This window comes from Nicotiana sylvestris, chromosome 10 (assembly GCF_000393655.2).
Source record: "Nicotiana sylvestris chromosome 10, ASM39365v2, whole genome shotgun sequence".
In the NCBI taxonomy this organism is placed as follows: Eukaryota; Viridiplantae; Streptophyta; class Magnoliopsida; order Solanales; family Solanaceae; genus Nicotiana; species Nicotiana sylvestris.
In genome coordinates, this window is record NC_091066.1 from 138,952,343 (window position 1) to 138,961,873 (window position 9,531).

The window sequence follows — 9,531 nt, forward strand, 5'->3', positions numbered from 1 at the left end:
GGTGGAGGATACAGGGGCGGCTCTAGGGTTTGATGGGGATGAGGTTGAAGACGGAAGCTGGGGTATCAGATGGAGGGGCAGGGTAAGGTTAGAGACTTATATAGTTAGTGGGTGGGCGGATCCTGGCCGTTGGATGAGATGTGATGAAGGGCCAGGATCCTTCAGCTCGAAGGAAACGGTGTCGTTTCAAGGGTAAAGGGCTTGGGTTGGTACGGGTGAAAACGAGTCGGGTTTCTCAGTGGGTTATGGGAATGTGATCTTGGCCGTTGATCAATCTGAGATCAACGGCCCAGATCAACCTGTATTAATACGACGTCGTTTGGATTCTCTGGGTATCAGCTGGACCGGGCAGGCCTGGTTTGGGCATTGTTTGTTTGGGCCAATTTTAATAAATTGGCCCAATCCGGAAGAAGAAGGGATCTCTTTTTTTTTTTTTTAATTATTTTTATTTCTTTTCCTTATTTATTTTAAAAACAAAACTAAGCAAAAATCAAATTAAAATTAAATACACACTCAATACAATTATTTGCACACACACTAAAAATATTTCAAAACAGGTAAAATCAAACAAAACAAAATCACGGACAAAGATGCCTGTTTATGCCTTTCTATTTGACAACCATGTTACGGTTCAGATTATGCGTGACACGTACATTTTTTTTGTATTTTGTTTTAATAAAGTAAAAATGGGCCAAAGTCATAAATAATTAACGAAGTGCCATAAAAAATCCAAAAATTGTACAACAGGATCAATTGCCATTATTTTTTATTTCTTTTGGAGCGATTGTCCCGTAAAGCAAAAATCACGTGCTCACAGCTGCCCCTCTTTGTTCGGAAACACGAAGAGTTTTCGTGCAAAGATAAAGTGAGCGTGTATGAGCGATTTTTGCCTATGGACCACTCCGTATGAAGCATGTTTTTGAAAGATCTGACCGAATCTTGCTTCAAAGATTTCCTACATATCCTGGGCTAAACAGGAATCAGGTCAATGTAGTTCGAGAAGTTTTGGTAGCTGGGACTACCATGGGATTGCAATGCTTGCTGCTACTGCTGTTGCTGTTGTCACTGCTGCGTCACTGACCGCCTTATTACAACCAAACGAAAATTGGAAACTGAACTAACTACTTATATGCATGTCAACTGCTAGTTACAAGATTCCTATCTATGATTCTTTTACGACTTGATCTTGGGTCTTAGCTGATTCTGCTTGTAGACTCCGATCTGAATCTTGATGCTTGCGAGTTGCGGCGACTTGTTTAATCTCTGGGATACTGAGTGAGACGCGATTGGCAGGGTTCAGGACCTTAATCAAATGTTGGAGTCAATCCGCCTTCCATTTACTCCGATATCTCGGGACATCTTCTTTTTTCTTTCTTTTTCTTCTTTGATTCCGAACTGGGACTCATCTCGTGGGTCATTTCAATCCATGTGGCTCGAGGTCAGACCTGCGGGAGAAAACAAACGAACGAAATTTTCTGCCCCAGTTTCACTAGGAAAATTTCGTTAATTATTCGCCAGGAAGTTCATAAAATTGATGAAAGAGGATATGCATGCTCAGTTCAGGGTTGGAGCCCTAATACCGACTAGCTGGGGAAAGGTTCAGTTTAGGGTTTAAAACCCTAACGCCGAACAAAGGAAGAATTCAGTTTAGGGTTTAAAACCCTAATGCTGACTGGAAGGAAAATTCAGTTTAGGGTTTAAAACCCTAATGCTGATTGCATGGAAAAGCTCAGTTTAGGGTTTAAAACCCTAATGCTGGCTGAATGGAAAAAGTTCAGTTTAGTGTTTAAAACCCTAATGCTGACTAAAAGGAAAATTCAGTTTAGGGTTTAAAACCCTAACGCTGATTGCATGGAAAAGCTCAGTTTAGGGTTTAAAACCCTAATGCTGTCTGAAAGGAAAATTCAGTTTAGGGTTTAAAACCCTAATGCTGATTGCATGAAAAAGCTCAGTTTAGGGTTTAAAACCCTAATGCTGGCTGAATGGAAAAGGTTCAGTTTAATGTTTAAAACCCTAATGCTAACTAAAAGGAAAATTCAGTTTAAGGTTTAAAACCCTAATGCTGATTGCATGGAAAAGTTCAGTTTAGGGTTTAAAACCCTAATGCTGGCTGAATGGAAAAGGTTCAGTCTAGGGTTTAAAACTCTAATGCTGACTAAAAGGAAAATTCAGTTTAGGGTTTAAAACCCTAATGCTGATTGCATGGAAAAGCTCAGTTTAGGGTTTAAAACCCTAATGCTGGCTGAAAGGAAAAAGTTCAGTTTAGGGTTTAAAACCCTAATGCTGATTGCATGAAAAAGCTCAGTTTAGGGTTTAAAACCCTAATGCTGGCTGAATGGAAAATTCAGTTTAGGGTTTAAAACCCTAATGCTGATTACATGGAAAAGCTCAGTTTAGGGTTTAAAACCCTAATGCTGGCTGAATGGAAAAAGTTCAGTTTAGGGTTTAAAACCCTAATGCTGACTAAAAGGAAAATTCAGTTTAGGGTTTAAAACCCTAATGCTGATTGCATGGAAAAGCTCAGTTTAGGGTTTAAAACCCTAATGCTGGCTGAAAGGAAAAAGTTTTAGTTTAGGGTTTAAAACCCTAATGCTGACTAAAAGGAAAATTCAGTTTAGGGTTTAAAACCCTAATGCTGATTGCATGAAAAAGCTCAGTTTAGGGTTTAAAACCCTAATGCTGGCTGAAAGGAAAAGGTTCAGTTTAGGGTTTAAAACCCTAATGCTGACTAAAAGGAAAATTCAGTTTAGGGTTTAAAACCCTAATGTTGATTGCATGGAAAAGCTCAGTTTAGGGTTTAAAACCCTAATGCTGGCTGAAAGGAAAAGGTTCAGTTTAGGGTTTAAAACCCTAACGCTGACTAAAAGGAAAAGCTCAGTTTAGGGTTTAAAACCCTAATGCTGGTTGCATGGAAAAGCTCAGTTTAGGGTTTAAAACCCTAATGCTGGCTGAAAGGAAAAAGTTCAGTTTAGGGTTTAAAACCCTAATGCTGACTAAAAGGAAAAGCTCAGTTTAGGGTTTAAAACCCTAATGCTGGTTGCATGGAAAAGCTCAGTTTAGGGTTTAAAACCCTAATGCTGGCTGAAAGGAAAAAGTTCAGTTTAGGGTTTAAAACCCTAATGCTGACTAAAGGAAAATTCAGTTTAGGGTTTAAAACCCTAATGCTGATTGGCTGGGGATAAAGCTCGAGAATACTACACGATCTATTTTTGAGTTTTCTTGTTTTAATAGAAGATAAAAGGGAGTTTCGTGGAAGCTTACCTTTCGAGTGAATTCATCACTGCCGAAGTACTTCCTGTACCCGTGTACCTTCTTCTTTGGGGACACCTGCTTCTTGCACGGTTGTCTTGGACTAGATCTGTTTCAACCTTTCAGACAAAGAATCATTTGTTAGTTCGGAAATGACGGTCGGTTTGGTGACCTTGATCGTTCCCAGTTGCTTTTTTGCGTTTTTATTTCTGTTGTGAAGTTCCGCCATTGATTTGATTCGAATGGTGAAACCCCTTTAGACTGCTCAGGCTTGTATTTCCGGATTCTGCAATGATTTGCCTCGTAAGGCCTCTTTTTTTCTTTTTTTTTGTGTCCCGTTTTGATTGGAGGTTCTCAACGGGGATTTTATTGGAGGTATTCTGTGGGAATTTGTACAAAAGGAAGCTCGGTGGGGGGATATTTACAAAGTGGATTCTTTGTGCGGATTTTTGTACAACGGGGCATGCTGGGGATTTGTTTCAAAGCGGGCTTTCTAGGGTTCGCTGGGGTAAGCTCGTTGGGGAATATTTACAAAGGGACTCACTGAGGAAATTCCAACGGGTTTTTTTTTTTCATATTGGGGGGACTCTGCGGGAGATTGTTCAAAAGGAGAGACTCTGTGGGGATTTGTACAGAGGGAGACTCTGTGGGGATTTATCTGAAAGTGGACTTGCTGGGGAAGATTTCTCTCTGTCCTCTTTACTTTAAAACACCATCAAACGTCATGATTCATCAGGCTTGGGCAATCGTACCAACGAAATGAGGCGCTTTCCTTCATGAGACGGGATTCCGTGCAAACAAACCTGCCACTTGCCCTTTCCGGTGTGTCCTGAACTTGGGGTTAAAACACAAAAGGGATTCGAAGAGAAGCAAAGAAAGGAGAACACAAATTCAAGAAGGGAGTGTCCCTTTTGGGACGAGAAAGACTTATCTGAGGAAGATAACGCTGGCTTTAAATGACATGACATGCTCTTTGGACTGGACGTCTGACCTTCCATGAACTTGCGTTTTCCTGAACCAGAACAGATCTGTGATTCCAAACCGGTGGAACTTTGCCGAGACCTCCTTGGGGTGGAGTCATTCCTTTTCGGCCAACAGCGCCCTTTGCGGGTTTTCGCTGGCTGACCTCTCTCATTTCTCTTCCTGTCATCGCTTGATAGCACTCTTTGTGAGTTTTTACTAAACAAGCTCTCTCATTTTGGTTTCTCTTCTCCCGTCGCCTCGTGGTGCCCGAAGGTTTTCACCGCCGAGACTCTCTCATTTTATTTCTCTCAATTCAGAGTGTGTCGGTTTCCATTTGTGATGCTTATTGGTTCCCCACCATATTCGGTAATTGATTTGAAGGCTTGTGCTTGGTAAAGAGAGGTAGATGATACTAACTTCTAAACTGCTCGACGTTCCCCGGTTTCAATTTCAGGGTGAATGGGATTTTATTGTTGGTGTGACTGAACCTCAAGGAGAGGCTGCCTACGTATCTTTTCGGAATCAAGTCAAACGTAGTTCAGGCCTCAATCAATGTTTTGTTTTGTTTTCTCTTCTTTTCTTTTTTTTGCTTTTTTTTTTTTTTTTTTGTAAGCGGCTCAAAGGTTTGTAGAGAGAATTGGGTAGTGTTTGGGGAGTATTGGAGAATAAAACCTTCGCCATTTTCAAATGTGTCAGGACCACTGGAGTATGATTTAGACGTAGTATCTCTTGACTGCATCTGCATTTACTGCTGTGTCGGGGTCATTTCCTTCGATATCACCTAAATACAATGCTCCTCTCGGCAATATCTTCCTTATGATGTATGGGCCTTTCCAATTTGGAGCAAACTTCCCTTTTGCTTCCTCATGATGCGGCAGAATACGCCTCAGTACCAGCTGACCTACTTCGAAATTCCTGGGTCGGACTTTCTTGTTGTAAGCACGGGCCATTCTTCGTTGGTACAACTGTCCGTGACAAACCGCGGCCATTCGCTTTTCATCAATCAAAGTCAATTGCTCTAACCGAGTCTTCAATTTCTGCTTCGACAATGCTTCGAAGAGAAGGAATTTCTACCTCTGTCGGTATTACAGCCTCGGTCCCATAAACCAAAAGATAAGGAGTCGCTCCCACCGATGTGCGTACCGTAGTGTGGTACCCCAATAATGCAAATGGTAACTGCTCATGCCACTGTCGGGAACTTTGGATGGTCTTCCTCAAAATCTTCTTGATGTTTTTGTTTGCCGCTTCCACAACACCATTGGCCTTTGGCCGATAAGGCGTGGAATTCCTATGCGTTATTCTGAATTGCTCGCATACATCTCCCATCAAGTGACTGTTCAAGTTTGCTGCGTTATCTGTAATGATAGTCGCAGGAATACCGAAGCGACAGATAAGATTTGAGTGTACAAAATCCACCACAGCTTTCTTAGTGACCGACTTGAGGGTGATAGCCTCTACCCATTTTGTGAAGTAGTATATGGCAACCAGTATAAACCTGTGTCCATTCGAGGCCTTTGGTTCAATTGGTCCAATGACGTCTATGCCCCAAGCGACAAATGGCCAAGGTGCGGACATGGGATGCAGTTCCGTGGGAGGTGCATGAATCAAATCACCGTGCACCTGACACTGATGACATTTCCGAACGAAGCTAAAGCAATCATTTTCCATGGTCATCCAGTAGTAACCTGCTCTAAGGATTTTCTTCGCTAAGACATACCCGTTCATGTGAGGTCCGCACACACCTGCGTGTACTTCGTGCATGATCTTTCTTGCTTCCTCGATATCGACACATCTTAGGAGATTGAGGTCCGGGGTCCTCTTATATAACAATTCACCGCTCAGAAAGAAACCAGTAGCGTGCTCGGGGTATTCTTGCGTCTTCAGGAACCTCTTGATGTCATGGTACCAAGGCTGCGTATTTGATCCCGCCTCGATTACACTGCAGTAACCGTGTCTTTCCTTGATTTGGATTTCCAAAGGATCGACGTGGGCGTTGCCCGGGTAGGGTAGCATTGAAGCCAAAGTAGCAAGTGCATCTGCCAGTTCATTGTGACACCTCGGAATGTACCTGAATTCTATTGATGTAAAGCGCTTGCTGAGGTCCTCCACATGTTGTCGGTATGGGATAAGTTTGACATCCCGAGTTTCCCATTCGCCTTGAGCTTGCCGGATGATCAGGTCAGAATCTCCCATAATCAGTAAGTCTTCGACATCCTGATCGATTGCCATATGCATGCCCATAATGCAGGCTTCATACTCAGCTGTATTATTTGTGCAAAAGAAACGCAGTCTAGCTGTGGCGGGATAATGCTGACCGGAAGGCGAGATCAATATTGCCCCAATCCCTACACCCTTGGCGTTCACGGCTCCGTCAAAGAACATCTTCCAAACATGAGCTTCCTCCGAGATCACTTCTACGGTGTTTACCTCTTCATCTGGAAAGTAGGTATCCAATGGCTGGTATTCCTCATCGACCGGATTTTCGGCCAAATGATCTGCTAATGCCTGAGCTTTCATTGCCGTGCGAGTGACATAAACTATGTCGAATTTCGTAAGCAAGATTTGCCATTTAGCCAGTCTCCCAGTAGGCATTGGTTTCTGAAATATATACTTCAAAGGATCCAACCTGCTTATGAGGAACGTAGTGTGGTCTTGGAGATAATGTCTCAGCTTTTGAGCAACCCATGTGAGAGCGCAGCATGTCCTTTCCAGCAGAGTGTATTTGGCCTCATAGCCGGTGAATTTCTTGCTCAAGTAGTAGATTGCTTGCTCCTTCTTTCCGCTTACGTCGTGTTGCCCGAGGACGCAACCGAAAGAGTTCTCCAAGACTGTTAGATACAAGAAAAGTGGCCTTCCCGGTTCTGGAGGGACCAAGACCGGGGGATTCGAAAGGTATTCTTTGACTTTATCAAAGGCTTCTTGACACTCAGTTGTCCATTTGATCGCCGCATCTTTCCTTAAAAGCTTGAATATGGGCTCACACGTGCTTGTCAGCTGGGCAATGAACCGACTGATGTAATTCAACCTGCCCAACAGACTCATCACGTCTTTCTTTGTTCTCGGGGGAGGTAGATCTCTGATGGATTTTATCTTAGTTGGATCTAGCTCGATTCCTCTCCTGCTTACGATGAAGCCCAAAAGTTTGCCCGACGGAACTCCGAAAGCGCATTTGGCTGGGTTTAGCTTCAAGTCATACTTCCTTAATCTCTCGAAGAATTTCCTTCAAGTCTTGGATGTGATTATCCTGCGTCCTGGACTTGACTATCACGTCGTCCACGTACACCTCTATTTCCTGGTGCATCATGTCATGGAAAATGGCAGTCATGGCCCTCATGTAAGTAGCCCCAGCATTCTTCAGACCAAATGGCATGACCCGGTAACAGTAGGTGCCCCAAGGCGTGGTGAAGGCAGTTTTCTCGGCGTCCTCTTCATCCATCAGTACCTGATGATACCCAGCATAACAATCTACAAAAGACTGTATCTCGTGTTTGGCGCAATTATCAACGAGGATGTGGATGTTGGGCAGCGGGAAATTATCTTTAGGACTTGCTCTGTTCAGATCTCTGTAATCTACACATACCCGAGTTTTCCCGTCCTTTTTTGGTACTGGAACCACATTCGCTAACCATGTTGTATATTGGACTACCCGGATCACTCCTGTTTTCAGTTGCTTGGTGATTTCCTCCTTAATCTTGTCACTGACCTCAGTTTTGAACTTTCGTTGCTTTTGTTGAACTGGAGGACAATCAGGATGAATCGGAAATTTATGAACCACTAGATCAACACCTAGTCCCGGCATGTCATCATATGACCAAGCAAACACATCTTTGAATTCAAAAAGAAGTTGAATTATCGCCTCTCGCGTTTTCTTGTCCGTGTGAATGCTTATCTTGGTCTCCCGGATTTCTTCCGGGGTTCCTAAATTTACCGGTTCAGTGTCATTCAGATTTGGCTTAGGTTTATTCTCGAAATATTCCAACTCTCGGTTTATCTCCCTAAAAGCCTCTTCCGCATCATATTCTGGTTCTGGGTTCATTAATTCGCAGTTAAATAGCTCATTGTGATCTGGGCGTGAAGTCCGCAAGCATGTCATATTTAAAGCCGCATTATTAGGACTGAAAAGGAAAGATAAAAGGAAAAAATAATAAAAATCAGAACAAAAGAAAGAACGGGAAAGCAATGATGATTTTTTTTTTATATTTTCTTTGGAAAGTTGGAAGACAACAATGTTTACAACTAGGAATTCAAAGCAACAATTGAAAAGAAGAAAACGTTCAAGTTATGTCCTGGAGATAACTTGTGACACAGGAAAGGTGGCAGGACAGGTCTACCCGGACTTCCGTCTAGTCGGGAATGGCGTGGCCTCCCAGTTTTGAAGTTGGGCGCTCGGCCCCATGTACAGCATCTCAGCAGTGCTTGTGCCTTCACCTGGTTGAACCATGTGGACCTCGTAGAGCATCTCTCTCATCGCCCCACATATCTCCTCGATTTCCTCAGCTGTGAAGATCTCGTCATCTTCTTCCTCAGCGTACCTTGGCCTGATGAGAGTTGCATATAAATCCGGCAGTGGTTGAGGTAACTTCCAACCCTTATTTTTCCTTTTCTTTGCCCACTCTTCGTCTGCTGGAGTAGGTTTGAAACCTAGTCCAAAAGGTTTCTTGATGATTGGCAAAGTAATGGGTTCTATTATTCCCTGAAGGGTTCGCCCAAGCCCCTTCCCTGGCCTAAATCCATGCCGGATCATCTCTTTGGCCACCATAAATGAGGCGTTAGACAGGAAAGGCTGGGGGCAGGGTATTCCCTCTTCGTGCTGCTCTGCCAGTACAACCTCGAAAGCTTGATAGACCGTATGTTCGCTTCCTTCTCTTGGTTCAAGGTACGGGATGGATGGGTCCCGATAAATGGCATGCTCATCTTCCCCATGGACCACGATCTCTCGGTCTTCGTACTCGAACTTCACCATCTGGTGAAGAGTGGAAGGCACGGCTCCTGCCGCATGGATCCAAGGTCTGCCAAGGAGAAAATTGTAAGATGTGTCCATGTCGATTACCTGGAAGGTTACTCGAAATTCGACTGGTCTTATGACCAACAACAGGTCTATTTCTCCCATGGTATCTCTCTTGATGCCGTCAAAAGCTCTTACGCAGACATTGTTGGGTCGGATTCTTCCTGTCCCAATTTCCATTCTTTGTAGCGTGGAGAGCGGGCAAATGTCAACACCTGAATCCCCCATCCAACATTACCCGCTTGACATAGTAGTCCTCGCATTTAACTGTTAAATGCAAGGCCTTGTTGTGTGCTGCTCCTTCCGGGGGTAAA